This window comes from Protopterus annectens, chromosome 6.part0 (genome assembly GCF_019279795.1).
Source record: "Protopterus annectens isolate FY-2018-M chromosome 6.part0, PAN1.0, whole genome shotgun sequence".
Classification (NCBI taxonomy): Eukaryota; Metazoa; Chordata; order Ceratodontiformes; family Protopteridae; genus Protopterus; species Protopterus annectens.
The window spans coordinates 89,028,780-89,050,156 of NC_056737.1; the positions used below are offsets into that span (position 1 = coordinate 89,028,780).

At 43.7% G+C, this 21,377-nt stretch overlaps 1 protein-coding gene across 1 annotated transcript in view; it reads left to right on the forward strand.

The window, feature by feature from the left end:
• The window catches only part of IFT43 (intraflagellar transport 43), a 2,700,032-nt gene that overhangs the window by 888,533 nt on the left and 1,790,122 nt on the right, over window positions 1-21,377 (forward strand). The window lies entirely within an intron of this gene.

The following is a 21,377-nucleotide window of genomic DNA, read 5'->3' on the forward strand; positions in this document are numbered from 1 at the left end:
GTGCGTCATGCTGGCAAACCAGTCTGGAGGTGTGCTTGCCTTTAATGAAGACAGAGACTCCACCACCCTTAGTCTTCTCAACCTCATTTTGGGGCCGGAATGTGTGGAATGAGGTATTGCCTGATAAGGCAGGGGTGCTCTTCAACCTTGAACCAAGTTTCAGTAACTGCACAGATTTTTGCATCTTCCAGTGCAAGGAGAGCATCCAGTAAGAGCATTTTCAGGTTAAGGCTACTAACGTTAAGCAGCATGACCTTCAGTTTGCTTTTTGACAGATCTTTTATGTTGGGAGATTTGCCTTTGGGACATTGTCTAAAAAAGGCACAATGGGGGAGGCAAGAGCCTTGGCTAGAATCCGGAATTCCAGGGGTAAAAATTGGAGACCATCTCTGGTAAAGCATTAACACCTGTCAGCATTGTCATCTTGGGCAGACAGATACTGGATTCCCTTGGAATGATATCAGGAACTAAGCCAGTTGTTGAAATCATTTATTTTGTGTTGGTATTGTGGTGTCATGCTTGGTGAAGGTAGGATGCTGCTTAGGGCTGTGGTCATACCTGCCTGGAACACATGGTCTGAGAGCTCAGTCATGTCTCTCTTCATAAAGTCCAGGGAGGTGTGTCTCAAGTCATTCACACCAACATGGACAATGCCAGAATCGTACTTGTTGTCGAGAGACGTAAGTGCGCGTGTGCGTCATGTGGCAGATCCTTCTCCTTGTCAAGCCTGGTGAGGGGGACATCGGTGTGTCTCACAATTGAGTCGCCAATAACTAGTATGTTTGGTTTATTATTGTGCCTTATGGGCTGTGTTGGTTTACTGTTATGCCTTATGGGCTGTGTTTGAGAGACACTGGTGTGTTGTCTGCTGTCTATGATGTGTTTGGTGTTGTGTGTGGAATGCTTTTGAGTGTGTTTTGGAGGTCTCTGCTGTTTAGGTAAGTTTTTGTTGAGGACCTCTGCATAGGTAGGTGTGTTGTACTTGGCTATGTGATGTGGGTGGTGTGGTTGGTTGTTTATTTCAGTGACAACGGCTGTAGCATTCTGGGAATTGCTCTTTACCGTTTTGGTCAAAATTCTCTTCCATTTATTGTAAATCTTGTTGATATTATAGTTCCACCATGTGGGTTTGTTTCTGTGGTTTGCCATGCACTTGTTTCTACAGGGTACAGCTGTATCTATACAACTGTTTACATGGTGATATAGTGTGGTGGTGTATTTTCCCATGCATTCAGTGGAGTTAACTGGGTTTGGTGGGGATTTGAAGCTTGCCAATGTATCACTTAAGAGTTGGTAGTTTGTCTTAGAGAAATTTCTAAAGTTACATTGGGTGGAAGGGATCTCTGGTTTCCTTTTTGTTTCAAAGGGAGACAGCTTTATGGTGAAAGCTAACAAATGATGAAGATACACAAGGCATAGTGCAAACTCTGAGTAATTGTTCCAGGGCATTTGTATTGGCAAAGTCCAAGAATCTTTATGCTTGTGTACTAGTGGCGGTGTAGGTTTCCATTCTATAGCCAGATAATTTAAATCACCTAGGAAAATGGTATTGAATGGGTACAATACTGAGTGATTCTGGTTCATGTATATAGGTGTTGTGGCTTTCTTGTATCACAGAGGGAGTTCTGTAGCTAGCTAATATGTGGTACAGGACCTTTCTGATGGTTATTTGGACATGAAGCTGTACAGCATCATACTGCTTTACCAGCTTTAATCTGAGTCTCCTCTGAATGTAGACTGATACACCTCCACCTTTTTCTCTCCTCCTGTGCAGTACCTGGTCTAAACATGTAAAAGGCATTATAGCCCTGCACAGCAGAAGTGCTCTCTGCTTTTTTAAACTATGTCTCAGTTACTACAAAGATGTCAGTGCCCTCCAGTGTGAGAAGGGCTTGTCGGGAGTCAAGTTTCTTCTTTAGATGACTAGCATTGCTCATTAATACCTTCATATTTTCCTTTGCTTGTTTTTGTTATGATGGTAGGTTTATCAGATTGCCACTGCCTTAAAAATGCACTGTGTGGGTGGACAGTGTCTTTGCCAGTAATCACCACCCTAGAGGAGACAGATGTGGGCCATCCCTGGCAAAGTAGTATGGTCTGTTGATCATATCTTTTCAGGCTGACAAATATTGGATCCCTTTTGAATGACACTAAAAACTAAATATAAAATATAGAAGTCAATTTTTTGCTCATATTATGGCATCATCCTTGGAGAAGATAGAATGCTGCTCAATGCTGTGTGCATACCTGCCTCGGACATGCAGTCTGAGAGCGCCATCATGTGTCTCTTTGTATAGTACAGGGAAGTACTCTCAAGTCATTAACACCGGCATGAATTATGACAGAGTCATACTAGTATTTGTTCAAAGACGTGCGTGTGTGCATGATCTGATAGATCCTGGCATTAGAGAAGCAAGTAAGCATTACTCTTTCCTTACTCAGCCTAGTAAGAGGCACATCTGTATGAATGACGATGGAGTCACCTCTAACAAGAATGTTTGGTTGGATATCATGCCTGCCTTACAGGCTCAGCAACTGTCACTCTGGGACTCCTTGTGTTTTGTGAGGAGGTAGGCTTAACTTCTTTAGTGTGCTTTGTGCATGTGTTTTGTGGAGCAGGGGTAATTATAACTGCTTGGAGTTTGGTTTTAGAATAATGTTTGGTTGGACCTGTTACTGAGAATTTAAAGTTTAAATACAAAACAACTGGCCTGGAAACCTCCTTTTTCCATCATCAACAACCTGTAAACTAATTATAGTAAAAAAAAAATCACTAGTTTGATACCAAAATCAGTGCAAGCAGTATCAGTACACTTAATATCAAGCAATTTTATCAAATGTATTTTAGCATGGTGAATAGTTTAAGGGCAGAGACTTTGCAAAATGATATTTATGTGTTTATTGTCAACAGCAAATAGAGAGAGGGAGGCAATTATGTTGTTAAATTATAATAAGGGGCAGGCAAGAAGTGATACAGTGGGTTTAAGGACACAACTCCAACATGGTGGATGAGAGGGAAACACTGTTGCACCCTTAGCTCTGAGATGACTGGCGTGGAGATGGCTTAATGCAAACACTAGTCCTGAACTAGCCTGACTTACACTCACTACATAAGACTGAAACTAAGGTTTAGTAACAGCAGTTAGTGTAGTTATGTATTGTTATGCAATGTAATTTGTATGAGTTACTATTGTCTGGCCTGTCTTATGCCTTTGTTAAGGTGCATCTTGTGGCCATTTATGCATGTTTGCCCATGGACCCCCCCTCTTTTATCTCTGTTTAAACAGACTGGTTCTTCCTCCTTGTGATCTCATCTTTGAACTAGAAAAACTAAGTATATTACTCTTTGAACCTATCAATCAGGCTGATCTAAGGTTCAGTACTTGGACAACTGCTCTTCTTATTGGTCTAAAATCTGCAAGAAGAGTATTCAAGTTGCAGGCTCTCACGGTGCAAGAGCACTGTCTTGTTTTTCTTGTAGAAAGGGTTACTCTGTGCAGAAACCCCTGTTTTATGACCAAGGTTGTTTCATTGTTTACATTGAATCAAGCCGTCAATCTCCCTGCTTTCTATCCAGATCCTAAACACAAGTAAGAAAAAAATTCTACACACTAGATGTAAATAGGCAGTTCAAGTGCTGTCCTGACAGAACTAAGTCTTTAGGAAATTTAGCCAGCTATTTATTTCCTATTCCTCATCAAATCCTCTAAAGCTAGCTGTGAAAATAGAATTGCAGCAGATAGTACAGGCAACCACAAGGCCTTCTATAGTTATTTAAAGAATCTCCATGGCAATACCCAGTTTGCTCTGAGGTACTGCACAATGGTACCTCTATACCGAGCCAACAGATATTGCCAATATACTGGCAGACAGATTCAGTGCCAGCTTTACCCCCCACGGACCAATCATAATACCAGTAGATTGCCAGGCACCAAGTATTACTGCTACACAGGTTAAAACAGCACTGTTCAAGGCCAAGAATACAGCTTCTGAGGGACCTGACAATATCCCTGGCTGTGTTCTACATGAACTACAGAGTGAACTGCCACTCACCTGTGTGCCCTGTTCAATCACAGCCTCACCTCAGGCTTTGTCCCTACCAAATGGTGCACTGCTACAATCATCCCTCTCCACAAAGGAGGAGCGACTACAGACCCTGGGAACTATCGGCCCATTAGCCTGACAAGTCTGATATGCAAAGCTATGGAACGCATCATCATGGACCTAATAAACAAGGATATAGGGAATTTCCAAACTCTGGATCCCACATAGTTTGGTTTTGTGAAGGGTAGATCATACCTGCTCAACTTGGTCAACTTCTTTGAGTTAGTCACCAGAGCTGTGGATGAAAGCAGGGTGGTTCATGCAGCCTACCTTGATCTGGCCAAAGCCTTTTATACCATTCCCCACTCAAGAATCAGAGAAAAACTCACTAAGCAAGGCATCAACCCCTATATCGCTAGGTGGGTTGCAAACTGGCTCACAGATAGAACCTACAATGTGAAAGTAGCTAACTCCAAGTCAGACTGCTGACCAGTCACTAGTGGAGTCCCACAGGGATCGGTCCTGGGTCCTCTCCTATTTGGTATCTACTTCTCAGAAGTCCAGGCCAATATGAAGGGACTCTGGCTGTCAAAGTTTGCAGACAATTGCAAGTTGGGAGCCATTATTAACTCCCCAAGTGATGTTGACATCCTACTGAGAGACCTCACTGAGACCAATGACTGGTGTCAGAACCATGGCCTTAAGCTCATTGCCAAAAAATGTGTCATCTTCCCCTTTGGGAAAAACCCAGTTCCCATGAATTACCACATCAATGGTAGTCCATTGAACACAGAAGGTGTTATAAGATATCTGGAAACACAGGTTGACAGCAACCTCTCTTTTGACCACCACATTGCCACTGTGGTCAGAAAGTCCTATATGGCACATCTCATTACTAAGGGTTTTGCATCCAGGAAGAAAGAGGTCATTGTTTCCCTCTACTCTTCCCTCATTAGGCCAATCATCTAGTACAATGCCCCATTGGGCATGTACCTCACTAGACACCTGCAACAACTGAAGAGTCTGCAAAAGTACCTCACAAAGAGGATCCTAGGGCTTAAACACTTGTCCTATATGGACAGGCTCAAAAAACTCCAACTATTCTCTGTCTCATATCGCCTACTTAGAGGCGATCTCTGCTTGACTTACAAAGCCATGTCTGACCCAGCTCTGTTAGAAATGCTGCATCTAAAGAAATACCAATCCCTCCGCATCACATGCCCAGAGACCTCAACCTCATTGCCGCAATCAACAGCATGTGCTGAAGGGACAGGTTCATAACCCAGAGACTGCCCATGCTATGGAATAGACTTCCCATACATGTCAAACAGAGCACCTCACTGGCCCTCTTCAAGAAAAATCTTGATGAGTGAATGGGAAATAGAAAATTCACCCCAGGTATCACTCCAGTGTCTCTACTTGACAGAGGCACTGGGAACTAAGGTTGGGTGGCACGATGCCAGGGTAATCCTATGGGCTAGGCTTGTAAAGATTCCAGGGCCATTAGCCTAGTACACACCTATAAATCTATGAACCTGAACATAGAAAATCCATTCCAAGCAGTGTTAAGGCACACTGTACAAATGCCTTAGCTTCTGCGATGGTATACTGGAAAGGGGTACTGGAAAGCGGTGGATTCTAGATGCATTCTAGGTCCTCTTTCTGTACATTTACAAAGGACTACAAGCTTGTTTCCTTTTCCAGGTCCAGAGCAGGCTTTGCTAAGAACATTCTCCATGGGCTTCTGAACCCTTATCCTTCCTCCTTCAAGGCTAAAATGGGTAAAGCTATTGTAATCTACCCACAGACTGCTGCAGCAGTGAGAATGACAGAATGATGAACATAGTACATTTGTGTAAGATACACTTAACGTAAAACATTAGATGGTCAAATTCTTCACTGCTGCGGTAGAAGCACCCCCACCTTCCATTCCCCCTTATTATAAATAGTTTTAGTCTGATATAAAGTTGATTTTTTGCTGTTTGTGTCTTGGTTAGTTCAAGAGGTGAGTTCCATATATTTTTGTTGAGGTGCAAGAAAGTCCTGAAGACTTTGTCACTGGCCGTTTATATAGTTCCCTCCAAAAAGGGTTCAGCCTAAGTGACAGTGTGGGAGGGGATGAAAGCTTTAGAAAGCTAGGCAGTTGCTGTATCCTTGGCAGAGTACTACCAGTTGGATATTGCAGCAGTGCAGAATTTGAACATCTACTGCTGTAGAAAAGTGCAACTTACACAACTGTCTTTTATTAAATACTAACCCTTCTCCTGGTGACAAGGAAGGCAAGGTGTTGGACCATCTATGTAAAAATGTTTTTTTCCTGTACTTTGGTTTTTAGAATATCAAGCATACATTTGGAAGTTTATGCTTTGTTATATGGATAGCATGAGGGAATGTGCTACTTCCTTTCCTATGGAAGAACGTTTTTCTTCAGTTCATATTGTTTCAGACTTAACCCAGGTATCCAGGCATGCTTTGAAGAGTGTGTATGATTGTGCAGGTGCTGTGGCTACATTGTTGAAAAGATATGCCTGGGTATGTCACAAAAGTTTGCTAATGAGGTAAAGCTGGAAATCTTACATTCTGCTTCAGAAAAACAGGTATTGTTTGGCTCTTCTGCCACCCAGGTTTTCAAACAATTTGATGAAAGATGGAAATTGATACAGGGAGTATCTAAGATACTTCAGGCCCCACTAAATACAAAACCTTTAGGCCTCCCTCTTTCAGTAAAAAAAAAAAAAAACAATCAAGCCAAACATATTCTGGCAAAATCAAAGCTTAAAACACCCCAAGGGAAATAAGAAACAGGGATCCTTTCAGAAAAAGGAATAGACCAACAGTGCAGAATGACTAAGCCAGCTTTCTTTTCCTCTCCCTCCTAACTGGCCAGTATCTGCACAAACCTATCTCAGAAGCTGGTTCTCAGGATTCCTCTTTGGTAAAAGATTGTGTCAGATATTTGGGTGTTAGAAGTAATGTAGCAGAATTACAGATGGCAATGGATGGATGCAAACCCTCCTTTCAGGAGAATTCCTTGATAACCATTTGTATTGGGACCTGCTAGAGCAAATCTAGAAAAATGTAGACTGAAAGGCCAGAAACATGGACTTAACATATGCAAGGTCAAGACTGCCATTTCTTGAGATATTCCCCATTCTCAAAGGTATAAGATAAACCTAGCCAAGCTAGAGGTTTTCACTGTGTGATTCCTTAAAACCTCTTGCAAAAGAGGATAATGGGATGTATGCAAATGTCCCCTGTAGGACATCAGGTGTTTCAGCTACTTGGTCATTCTGAATGCCCATGACTTTTTCCTTTTTAAGTCTCATCATCATCTTCTTTCAGCTGATTCCCGTTAGGGGTCGCCACAGCAGATCACCTGTAAACATCTCTTCCTGTCCTCTGCATCTTGCTCTGTCACACCAACCACCTGCATGTCCTCTCTCACCACATCCATAAACCTTATCTTTGGCCTTCCTCTTTTCCTGTTACCTGGTAGCTTTATCCTTAGCATCTTTTTCCCAATATACTCCGCATCCCTCCTCAGCACATGTCCAAACCAATGTAATCTTCCCTCTCTGGCTTTGTCTCCAAACCTTCCAACCTGGGCTGACCCTCTAATATACTTATTCCTAATCCTGTCCACCCTCGTCATACCCAGTGCAAATCTTGACATCTTTAACTCTGCCACATCCAGCTCAAACTCCTGTCTTTTTGTCAATGTCACAGTCTCCAACCCATGTAACATAGCTGGTCTCACTACCCTCTTGTAGACCTTCCCTTTCACTCTTACAGGTACTCGTCTGTCACAAATCACTCCTGACACTCTTCTCCAACCACTCCATTCTGCCTGTACTCTCTTATTCACCTCTCTTCCACACTCACCGTTACTCTGAACTATTGACCCCAAGTATTTAAACTCATCCACCTTCGCCACCTCTAGTCCTTGCATCCTCACCATACTTCTATTCTCATTCACACACATATATTCTGTCCTAGTCATGCTGACCTTCATTCCTCTTCTCTCTAGAGCATATCTCCATCTCTCCAGGGTCTCCTCCACCTCTTCCCTACTCTCACTACAGATCACAATGTCATCTGCAAACATCATAGTCCATGGGGACTCCTGTCTGATCTCGTCTGTCAACCTGTCCATCACCATTGCAAATAAGAAAAGGCTCAAAGCTGATCCTTGATGTAACCCCACCTCCACCTTAAACGCATCCGTCACTCCCACCGCAGGCCTCACCGCTGTCACACTACCCTCGTACATATCCTGTACCACTCTTACATACTTCTCTGACACTCCTGACTTCCTCATACAATACCACAACTCCTCTCTAGGCACCCTGTCATATGCTTTCTCTAAGTCTAAAAAAACACAATGCAACTCCTTCTGACATTCTCTGTACTTTTCCATCAACACTCTCAGAGCAAACATCGCATCTGTAGTGCTCTTTCCCGGCATGAAACCATACTGTTGTTCACTAATCACGTCCCTTCTTAACCTAGCTTCCACTACTCTTTCCCATAACTTCATGCTGTGACTGATCAGTTTAATCCCTCTGTAATTACTACAGCTCTGCACATCACCCTTATTCTTAAAAATCGGTACCAAAACACTTTTTCTGCATTCCTCAGGCATCCTCTCACTTTCTGTGATTTCATTAAACAATCTGGTTAAAAACTCCACTGCCATTTCACCTAAACACCTCCATGCTTCCACAGGTATGTCATCTGGGCCAACAACCTTTCCATTGTTCATTTTCTTCATGGCTCTCCTTACTTCCTCATTGCTAATCCATTGTACTTCATGATTCACTATCCCTACATCATCCAACTTTCTCTCCCTCTCATTCTCCTCATTCATCAACCCCTCAAAGTACTCTTTCCATCTCCTCAACACACACTTCTTGCTTGTGTGTATGTTTCCCTCATTATCCTTTATCACCTTTACCTGCTGCACATCTTTCTTAGCTCGGTCCCTCTGTCTAGCCAATCAGTACAGGTCCTTTTCTCCCTCCTTAGTGTCCAACCTTTCATACAGCTCTTCATATGCCTTATCCTTAGCCTTCGCCACCTCTCTCTTTGCCATGCACCTCATCTCCTTATACTCCTGTCTACTTTCTTCATCTCTCTGACAATCCCACTTCTTCTTTGCCAACCTCTTTGCCTGTATACTCTTCTGTACTTCCTCATTCCACCACCATGTCTCCTTGTCGTCCTTCCTCTGTCTTGATGTGATACCAAGCACCTTTTTAGCAGTCTCCCTTACTAGCCCTGCTGTAATTACCCAGCTATTTGGTAACTCTTCACTGCCACCCAGTGCCTGTCTTAACTCATCCCTGAACTCCACCTCACAATTACCCTTTTTCAATTTGCACCATTTGATCCTTGGTGTTGCCCTCACACTCCTCCTCCTCCTCCTCTTGATCACCAACGTCATCCTACAAACCACCATCCTATGCTGCCTAACTACACTTTCTCCGGTCACCACTTTACAGTCTCCAATCTCCTTCACACTTGCCCTCCTACATAAGATATAATCCACCTGTGTGCATCTTCCTCCACTCTTGTATGTCACCCTATGCTCCTCCCTTTTGTTAAAATACATATTCACCACAGCCATGTCCATCCTTTTCACAAAATCCACTACCATCTGACTTTCTGCATTCCTTTGCTTAACACCATACTTACCCATCACTTCCTCATTCCCCACTGTTCCCTTCACCAACATGCCCATTGAAATCTGCACCAATCACTACTCTCTCACCCTTGGGTACAGTCATCACCACTTCATCCAATTCACTCCAAAATTTTTCTTTCTCATCCATTGCACACCCAACTTGTGGAGCATATGCACTAACAACATTAATCATTACACCATCAATTTCCAGCTTCATAAACATCACTCTATCCGACACCCCTCCAAAACACTCTTCGCATACTGTTCCTTCAGAATAACTTCTACGCCATTTCTCCTCCCATCCACACCATGATAAAACAATTTGAACCCACCTCCAATACAACTAGCCTTACTCCCCTTCCATCTGGTTTCTTGCACACACAATATACCAAGTCTGTTATGGACAAATGCAGGCCAATAAAGCCAAATTTGTGCATAACAGACTTAAAAAGAAAAAAGTCATGGGCATTCAGAACTGCCATATAACTGAAACACATTTTACTAAGAACAATTATTTTTGTTACTTGCAGTTACATTTTCATTGTCCTTTTAAGCATTGATGGTAAATTGGGAATTTTGCTTTAGAGTTCTCCCAGCCCTTGAACATAGTCAAGAAATGTCTAGTCTTTTTAGTCACTTGTTGCAGAAGCATATTTCTCATTTCCAAACTGCATCTTATTGAAGTAACACTTGCATTCTTGCTCCAAATGGATTACTTAGATAACAGAGACGGACTGAGAAGTGCAGTGCTTTCATAGGCAAATGTAGTGGTAGGGAAAATCTGTGAAGCAACACAAAGTACACATAATAGTAGGGTCCACTAGGGTAGCAAAAGATGAAACTAAGTCGACTAGTTGCCTTTTTCAGCCGATGGGTTTTTGTGAGTTCAGTCAGATGCTTACGCTAGATTTTCATTTAAACAAGTCATTAAAGTAAATTTATCTTTTAGTCATTCATTTTGCAGAGCACCAGAGTTTGTGTGCCTGCTGGCTGCAAGGTTTTATTATGGAAGACATGTTTAAAGCTCTTTGCATATTGAACTAATGTATAATTACCATTGTTTAGCTATTCTTCAGTCAGCAAGATGTTTTACAAGTCTTGTTGGATTTACAGTGAATTATAGTCCCTTATTTTAGCAGATTTTCCCTCAGGCCTGTTTCTATTGCCTGCATGTTTTCTGGTATGATTATCTAGCAAATGTGTGATGAGTATGTATTACTGTACTCATTAAGCATACCTTGTCATCTGTTCTCTTTAAGACTACCAGACATCTGTTTGCATAATCATTTTGCAAGAGCAGTATTGCTTATGTTTTGTAAAGTAAGGCACTGAAAAAAAATCGGGTATAAATCCATTAGCAGTTAGAAAGCACAGTGCAAAATGTTCATTTTGTTGGTTCTCTCTCTAACACACCCTTATTAGTATATTATTACTTGTTAGTATATTGTTTGAAACAGTGTTTTAAGGTCCATCATCACAGCGCAATACTTATCTACTTTTGGCTTACGTTGTCTAGGATGCAGGTTATTTGTGTTGGTAATAAACTAGAGTGAAGAGATGTGCAGCTTTATTTAATCCTGGTATCTGATGCCTGTTTACATAAAAGTGGACATATATAACTGTTCATTTCATTTCCTTTTAAAATATGAACTTTAAATGAATGTGGTAGATTTAATATGGACCAGCTGACTGAATCACATTTATTGTTTCAGATGATCAACCTGGCAATTTTTTGACATTTGTTTCCTTTAGGGATCTTCTCCCTCAATCTTCTGTGCAGAACAAGATACCCTGCACCACTTTCCTGTAATATAGCTAACTGGCATTTTGCAAACACTAGGGCAAGTAACAGCCCCACTCTCCTCATCAGGGACCTACCCAGTCATTCATTTGCTTGAAGTTGTTGTGTCTTTCAGCTTTTCCCGGTTAGGGGTCGCCCCAGCGGTACTCCGGTCCGCTAATGATTGGCAGTAGATTTTTACATGCCGAGTTGCCAGCTCTGACGCACAACCTTCAACCTAAGGTACGCCCATTCACGCATGTCTCCACGCAGAAGACGCTCTAAAGATGCTGTAGCTAAGAATCGAACCGGACAGCGTCTTACTGTGAGGCGACAACGCTACCGCAGCACCACCACCGCAGTAATTTTCAAAATGGGCTTTAACAGTCAGACAGTAACTGAACTGGTGACTTTCCTTTTCTTTTATGGTATTATGGTTCTGCACCTTAGTAAAAAGTTGCATTGTTCTGTTTCATACATTTGAAGCTTCCCTGTCTTGGACACCTGTAACTACAAGACCTTGGATTGCTTCTAAAGCCATCTGTTGACCTACAAAGCTGATATAAGTATTATTTTTTTTTTATTATTTTTTTGCATTTGATCTCATTGCTATTTAACACTTCTGTGTTGCATTTATTGATTTGGTTGAATTTATAACTTGAAAAACAAGGTCCTAAGGGTTCAGAAAAAACAATAGCCACACTGAAAACCCCCTAATTACATGGTCGTAAGCAAGTCTTCAGTGAAACCTCAGGTCCGATGCTGAAGTTAACCACAGACTTTATTAATATAAAGTTTGATTTTAATAATAATTTTGTAAATTATTTAGGCACTACTATTTATAAAGGTTATTCAGGCTTTGAGTATAGTATATTTAGGAAACCTACATTTTCAAACACTTATTTACATTTTCACAGTTTTCATCCTTATTGTCTTAAATGAAATTTTTTTAGAGGTCAATTTATTAGAGTAGCTAGAATGAGATCCCATAAGGAAAGATTGATATTAGAATTTGACAAACTTGAGACTATGTTTTTGAGAAGAGGATACCTGCAAAATGTGGTACAAATATAAGACAGGAAATATACAAAGGATGGGGAATTAAGTATGCCCCTTTATTAGGGCAAGTTGGACCTGCTCAAAGCAATCAAAACTTTCAAAAAATAAACAACATTTTCATAATGATCAAGGAATTTATGACAAAGAGCAGAATGATGTTACGGATATTAGGCAGGAAGAACAGAGGAATGCTAATAAATATGAGCGATCTTTTATTATACCATATAGTGCAAGTATAGAAAAAATAAAAGAGGTAACTGGTAGGAACTGGTTGACTTTTAGAAGTAATGAACAGTTATTTCAAATCTTTGGTGATGTTCTGAATTTTGTTTTCAAAACAACAACCAATTTAAAAAAAATAAACTGTTAGAGACAAACACAAGTTTTGGGTGTGCTACCGGTAACAGGATTTGTACCCGATGACGTGGGAGATATCGACAGTGTGAATTCATTTGGTGGACAATGAATTAACTTATGCAGTGTATTTAAGCCCAAAATCTCTTTAAAATATGGGAATTGCAATGCTAGTGGAGTAGTTTATATTGCTATGTGCAATAACTGTTCTGCTTTTTACATTGGTAGGTCAGAAATACCTTTGAAAAAGAGGATTTCCGAACAATGGTATGACATTAGTAAAGGTAATGTTAACATTGTCCTTTACAAACATTCTGTACATTGTGACAGCTTTAGAAACTTTTGTTTTGGGATACTAGAAGTAGTACCTCATGATTTAAAGGGAGGTGACTGGGAGACAAGATTGGAATATCGAGAATTATATTGACAATTAAAACTAAATGCAGTGTCCACCCCTGGAATTAACAATCCAGTTTCAATTTTACCAGTTCTAAAATTAAGAACTGCCAGACTCTAATAATTTACATCTGTGATGTCCCCTGTCGGGGCAAGTAATCAAGGAGCCTGAGACCTCACCACTGACACTGGAGAGGGACGTTCACTTGGAACAAAAATGGATACACCCAGTATTTCCAGATGCAGTTCTCTGCATCAAGCACAATTTCCCTTGAGAACACACTCCATCCGGGGTCTGGATTTCTCTATCCGTCTCCCCCGAGGTCCTCAGTAATTCTCCCCACTGGCACAGCTGCTGAGTTGAGTCCTCAGCCAAGTGTCTAAGCCATGTTCTCCAGCACTCTCTATCTGTGAAACTAGTGCTTCGTATCCGTGTTCCAAACATCTGACACACACTCGTTGAGATATGGCATATATTTACTGGCTATACTCCCTTCTGCCCAGACTATAAGGTAGTTACACCTCCACCAGACGCTCCAAAGCCAACTACTCTAAGGATCTTGCAAGAGTACCCAGTTATACTGAGTGAAATTAATATTAAAACAAATGGTAGTTTGACCAACTGCAAGGCTTTCAGGAGCAGCCAGAGCTGTAACCAAATATTCAAGTACTCTCAGCGATTAAAATATTCTCTAAAAGACTAGCCACAATGAAAAGTTTAAATATATTTAATAGTAAATAAGAAAAGAACATGAAAATACTAAGCATCTATTTACAGTAAATGTCAGTGTTTCATTAACAGGAATATTCAGATAACACAGATGAATAGATTCACACAGATACAGGAAAACAGTACTTAACTAATCTCACTAGATTTTCTGGACTGATCTAAAGAATTACTATTTCCTGGTTACTTACTAGAACAAGGCAAGATGAAGTAGGTGAGGGGCCCTTCCTTGTCAGGCTACAAAGTCAGACTGCCATGAGACTTCAGTATATCTAATATTAAACAGCATTATTGTCCTTGATTACAGAATGACATCACAGACATCTGGTCATCTGACTGCTACCCCCATTGCTAGAAACTGCCAGGATTTAGCACATATGTGTCAGTAATATTAGATGTAATGTGATCCTATCTCGCCTACATTCTGTACTGATGGGTTCGGAGCCGATCCTCGGCTCCGACTCGGCACGCTATACTATAGAACGAAGTCTCTTATTGGCTGAGCTATCCCACATCCCAGGATGCACCACCACTGCTTCCCCAGATCTCGTTTGCCGCTTCTACAGCAAAGACGTGGTCTCGGACTTGGCTGAGCTAAGTGCTTGTTACTTAAAAATTTCTGTCAGAAATTTTTTTGCTAATCTACCCAAAAGCTGTTTTAACAGCTATTCGTTGTTGTGTGACTGTGAGATTGAGTTTTTTTGTGGTAAAATTGTCTTAGTTTGAGGGAAAGGATCCCGTTTAAGTTAGAGGGGCCTTGCCCTCGCGCGTTGTTGAAACTTCTTAGTGTGAGTCTTTCTGTGGTATAGTGGTCTAGATTTGGGTCAAGTGATCCCGTTTAAGTTAGAGGGGCCTTGTCCTCAGTTTACGTATTTCTTTAAGCTAATTTTTTGTTAAAAGAATTTTTCTGTGGTAGTGATTTGTGTGTCAACATGTCGAAAGAGCACAGACCATCAGGATTCAAAAAATGCTCTAAATGCAGTTACAAAATGTCCATTACGGACGACCACTCTTTGTGCGTTTATTGTTTAGGCCCTAAGCATCTTCAGGAGTCATGCAGCGTTTGTCACGCTTTTTCCTCCCGTGTCCTCCAAGAGAGGAAAAACAAATTGATTTTAAAAGGGCTTATCACCCCTTCCTTTGAGGAGGCTTTATCTTCTTCCTCTTCACCTTCAAAGAAGAAGAAGTCGTCGGCTCCGACCAGCCCGTCGGAATCGGCTACAAAGAAATCTCGGCAGGCTTCTCCATCGGCTCCACGGACTTTGGAGCCGAGGGCGGAACGGTCTGCCTCGATGCCTCCAGCCTCGACTCCTCTGGCTTCGGAGCCGACGGCTAGAGCTTCGAGAGGCGGGTCACCTTCATCGGCTCCACTGTCTTCGGAGCCGATGAGAGTTGCCCGCTCAGACTCTTCCTTCGCCCGAAGTCCACTTCGGCTCCGAGGGAAATTGCAATGGTTGTGGAGTCTCCCTCAGCACCGATATTTATCGAGACTATTCGGAGCTGGTCCCCCAGTCCTTTGGAACCGGTGGAGAAGTCGACTCGAACACGTTCGATCTCTTCTTGGTCTTCGAGAATGTCAGATTTGGACATAGACAGGGTGCTTCAAAGGCTGTTTCAGTCTCCGGTCTTTCAAAAGTTGGTTTCGGCTCCAGCCCAGTCGGCTCCGGAGCCGGTTGCCCACCCTGTTGTCTTGGTTCCTCCTCCAACAGCCTCGGCACCGTTGGAGTCGGGGCTGGTGGAGCCGGTGGAGGTTTTTGGGTCGGTTCCGACCCTTACTCCAACCCCGCCCTTCAGGTCGGAGTTCGGTACACGGACCTCCTCAGTTGGCCCCGGGGGTGACGCTTCGGGACTGATGCTTTCTGTTCCGAGCCTCCCTCTCGGTGCGTCGGCTGCGGGAGTGCCGTCTACTGTTGTGGCCTCAGGGGTTGGACCTTCCCAGGACTCTGGGGGTCCCGCCTTCAGGGCCATGAGGAGTGCTTTGGCCAAATCTTCTTTGGCCACCTCCACCGTCTCACCGTCACCTTCCCTTGGCATGGAGACTGGTTCCTTTGTAGTCCCCCTGTCTCAAGACAGTGGAGCCCTGGGGCCTGAGGACACCCCCATCGGGGGTTCCCTCCTTCCTGAAGGTCCCTCCGAAGCGTCTTCGGAGGAACCTTCGAGGAAGAGACAGTGCAAGAGGAAGCACGTTGACTCCCCTGACGAGTCTCTCACCTCGGACACCGACCTCGATGATGCGGAGGGGTCCCCCAAGTCGTCCTCGGATGATGTCTCCTTTGCGGACATTTTGGAGATCCTAAAGCAACGAGGCGACTGGCAGTCCAAACCCCCTTCTGCTGAGGAGTCGGTATTCCTCAAGGCCTTCGGGGCTCAGCCCTCCGCCTCCTGGGTGTCTCCGCCCTTCGATGAGCTTCTGGATTTGATCTCTCGAAGGGCGTGGGAACACCTGGATTCTGTGGAACCGGTGCCAGCTCGCCCCAATAAATTTCTCTCAGCACCCCCTGAAAAGGATTTTCTCTCCAAAGGTGTGGCTGTAGATGCCCTGGTGATGGCATCTGCTACCCAACAAGATGTGGCAGAGGCTTCAACATCCGTCCATCCTCCTAATAAAGAGTCTAGGAGCATGGATCGGTATGGGAAGCGCACCCTTACTTCAGCAACCTTTACTTTAAGGTCTCTGAATTATTTGACGCACTTCACCAGACTTCAGAGGGATCTGGTCAAGGAACTTTCAGATACCCTCTCTGGTAACTTACCTGAGCAGTTGGCCCAGACGGTTAGCTCTCAGCTGGCTATCCTATCATCGTTATCGAACTCGTCCATGAGGCTCATTTCATATGCAGCCGAGAGGGCGAGCAGAGCGGCAGGAACAGGCGTTGCTCTACGGAGACAAGCCTGGCTCCACCTGTGTCATTTTGCGGAGGCCTTTAAGTCTTCCTTTGCCGACGCTCCCTTTGATGGGTCCTCTCTGTTTGGACCCAAGGTAAAGGACACCTTGACTCGCTGTGAACAAGAGGGTAAGACTTTAACTGCCGTAGGGGCACGGTTTTCCACTCCCTTCAGGCCTTATCCCAAGGCTAGAAGAGGGGGGAAAATGTGGTTCCGTAAATCTCAAAAGCCTTACTCTTCGCAGCAGAGCGATCCCCCTTCTAGAGGCAGAGGAGGGGGAAATTTTTCAGGAAGATGCCGTCCCAGAGGCTGCGGAGGCCCCCGCAACACTGGAGACCGCGAGTCCTTTCGTGGCTCCTCAGCCTTCCAGCATCCCTGAAGGAGTGCCCGACTGTGCAGCTCCGGAGCCAGTCGGGGGTCATTTTTCGAAGCACCTAAAGGCCTGGGAGAGTATCACTCAGGACCGATGGGTGCTCCGAATCATCGCCGGAGGTTACACCATCCCTTTTTCTCAACCCCCCCTCCATCCCAAAAAATCCCAGACCCGCCACCCAGTCAACGGGATCTTGCAGCCAACGAAATATCAAAGCTGCTTCAAAAAGGAGTCATCCAACCTGTCCCCGCAGGCCAGACCGGATTAGGGACTTACTCAAGATTCTTTTTGGTGCCAAAAAAGACCGGGGACTTGAGGCCCATTTTGGATCTCAGCAAGCTAAATCGATCAGTGAAAAAGTCCAAGTTCCGGATGGTCACCTTGCAATCCATTCTCCTGCTGCTGGAGAAAGGTGTTTGGATGTGCTCCATAGATCTCAAGGACGCCTATTATCACATCCTGATAGATCAGGCGTCCAGGAGACACTTGCGCTTCAGCCTGGGAGACAGTCATTTCCAGTTCCGTGCACTGCCCTTTGGTCTCACCACAGCCCCCAGGGTGTTCACCAAATGTTTGGCGGTGGTGACTGCTCACCTGAGAAGTCTAGGATTCCAGGTGTTTCCATACCTAGACGACTGGCTCCTAACTGCCACCTCCAGGCATCTACTCTTGCAAAATCTAGCAGCCACTATATCTCTAGGCAACTCCCTAGGAATCACCTTCAATTGGACAAAGTCTGTGTTGCTGCCATCTCAGCGCATTCGGTTTATCGGAGCAGAGATAGACTCAAAGCAAATGCGAGTCTATCTTCCTGCAGAGAGGATAGAAACACTACAGTCTCAAGTTCGAGCTTTGCTCCTCAAACGTCGAGCCCCAGCGAGGATGGTCCTACAACTGTTAGGTTCCATGTTGGCCGCCGTCCTCCTAGTCCCCTTAGCAAGGTTACATATGAGGATTCTCCAGTGGCTCCTGTCAGTCCAGTGGTCTTATCAGGATCTTCCACTCAGTCACCACATTCTGATCACAGAGACGTGCAAACAGGACCTTCGTTGGTGGCTTCTTTCCTCCAACCTGGATCAGGGGCGACCCTTCATTCCACCACCTCCAGTGGCCACATTGACTACGCACGCCTCCCAGACGGGGTGGGGGGGACATTACCTGGGCAGGTCAGTCCAAGGCAAGTGGCACTCCGACGAGAGTCTCCTCCACATCAACATACTGGAAATGAGGGTGGTGCTTCTATCGCTGCAAGCACTACACAGTTACCTCCCCCAGAGCACGATTGCCATTCAGTCCGACAACATGTCGGTAGTCTGGTACCTGAACAAGCAAGGAGGGACCAGATCCTACCCCCTTTGCAGAGAGGCCATGAAGGTATGGGATTGGGCGATTGCAACCAAACGTTTTCTGGTAGCAACACACATTCCAGGGAGATCCAATGTGATAGCCGACAAACTGAGCAGAACTATTCTCTCCCCTCACGAGTGGTCTCTGAACGACAGAGTGGCAACTCAGATTTTCAGGAGATGGGGAACTCCTTGTTGCGACCTTTTCGCAACCCCCCTCAACACGAAATGCCAACAGTTCTTCTCTCTCACCCCAGTTCCGGGGGAGATTCCCAAGGACGCCCTAGTCCAAGCTTGGCCCACCGGTCTGCTGTACGCCTTTCCACCGGTTCCCCTTCTTCCCAAGGTGATCCAGAAGGCGATTCGCTTGGAGAGCAAAATGATTCTAGTTGCCCCATACTGGCCTCGTCAAGTCTGGTTTCCCTTTCTTCGCAAATATGCACTGGACGGTCCATGGTTCCTGGACCAAGTTCCGGATCTCTTGACCCATCAGTCGGGACAGCTTCATCAGTCCCTCCACTCGTTGAAGTTAACAGCTTGGCTCCTCCTCTTCCGACCATAGTCAGGAACCATGCTTTGGACCCGGAAGTCATACATATCTTGTCCTTGGCCCACAAGACTTCTACTAAGAAAATGTATAGCAGCAAATGGAAGAGATTTGCTATTTGGGCCCAACTCCGGGGCTTAGACCCCATGACAGCCCCGGTGTCAGAGGTTCTGAAGTTTTTAGCTTCTCTGTTCAATCAAGGTTGTTCGGTCTCTACCATCAAAGTTCAATTGGCGGCTATTTCCAATTTTCACGAGAGCATAGAACCACCTTTGATGAGCAACAAGTTGTGTAAAGCCTTCATGAAAGGTGCTGGGCTGCTACGGCCCCCGATATCTCATCCCGCTCCACCGTGGGACCTTAATGTGGTGTTAGGTGCTTTAACCTCTTCCCCCTTTGAACCGGCAGCAACTTGTGACTTAAAATTTCTTTCTTGGAAGACTGCTTTATTAGTCGCAATTACATCAGCCAGGCGAGTTTCAGAACTAGCCCTATGTGTTAAACCACCATACCTGTTTTTTCACAAGGATAGAGTATCCCTCAGACCGAACCCATCCTTTGTTCCTAAGGTTTGTTCTAATTTTTGTCTGCAACAATCACTGGAACTTCCAGTTTTCTTCCCGAAGTATTCAAACAGAGCGGAATACATCTTTCACACCTTGGATGACCACAGACAATTACGCTTCTATTTGGATAGGATGCACCAAGCACGAAAGACAGATCAGTTGTTTGTGTCCTTTTCGGACAATAAATTGGGCAAAGCCATCACGAAAGTCACTATTGCCAAGTGGATCAGAGACTGTATCAGTCATACTTACTTCATTTCTAACAAAGAGCTTATAGCTACAGTGAAAGCTCATTCTACCAGAGCTATGGCTACTTCGGCAGCTTTTCATTCCAAGCTTGCTATTAGTGACATTTGTGCGGCGGCTACGTGGTCTTCTCCTCACACCTTTATTTCTCATTACAAATTGGATGTGGCATCTCGGGGGTGAGATTCCTTCGGTTCCACAGTTCTCAGGAGTGTTTTCCAGTGAGCCACCCAGGAATCAGGTGCTAGGGACGCTGTCCCATCAGTACAGAATGTAGGCGAGATAGGATCACATTACATCTTTTAGTTATGTACTTACCATAACTTTAGATGTATGGGATCCATCTCGCCTACATTCCTAATAACCCACCCTCCTTCCCCCTGCCTTGGAGATCAGAAGAGACCGGACGGTCCGAGTTCAACTGTTTCATCTCTTGAAACACCTGGCAATATTATATCAAAAGTCTATGTGTGTGTGCATGTGTGCATGTGTGCGGACAAACAAGATCTGGGGAAGCAGTGGTGGTGCATCCTGGGATGTGGGATAGCTCAGCCAATAAGAGACTTCGTTCTATAGTATAGCATGCCGAGTCGGAGCCGAGGATCGGCTCCGAACCCATCAGTACAGAATGTAGGCGAGATGGATCCCATACATGTAAAGTTATGGTAAGTACATAACTAAAAGTTCACCCCAAAGACAATACAGAAAGCTTCCTAGTACAGACTTTTTGTCTCTGGCTGCATTGAGAATTGTAAGATACAATCTTTACGGCCTAAGCCAGGTACTTTAATTTCAAACTGTTTTCAAAGTTAGGTGGGTTAAGATTAACTTCTTCTCTTCCAGTATACGTGTTAAAACATATACATTTAAAAAGTTAAAATAATGCATGCTTTTTTTTTTCTGTCCAGCAGGGCACACTGTTGGTATATTTTAACAAAAGCAGCTTGACAAATAAATTGTTCACACAAGCATTTGTAAAAATCAGTTTGATATACAAATGACATACAATTCTGTACAACATTCCAGCTAGCTGTGCTGACATATGTTACACATCCACTGCTCTACTTCTCCTGGCATGGCTGGCAATATCTCAACATCTTTATAATATTTTAACATTTTTAGATATTATATTTTTTACAGAATGAGAACATATCATTCAACACATAGTCATATATATATATATATATATATATATATATATATATATATATATATATATGTGTGTGTATATAAATATTTATATATATATATATATATATGTATATACCCACCCACACACACACACACACACACACACATATATACTCTCTTATATAAATTCATTCATTTTTAAACATAATGTATATAACCAGTTTTCACCAGCTTTCATG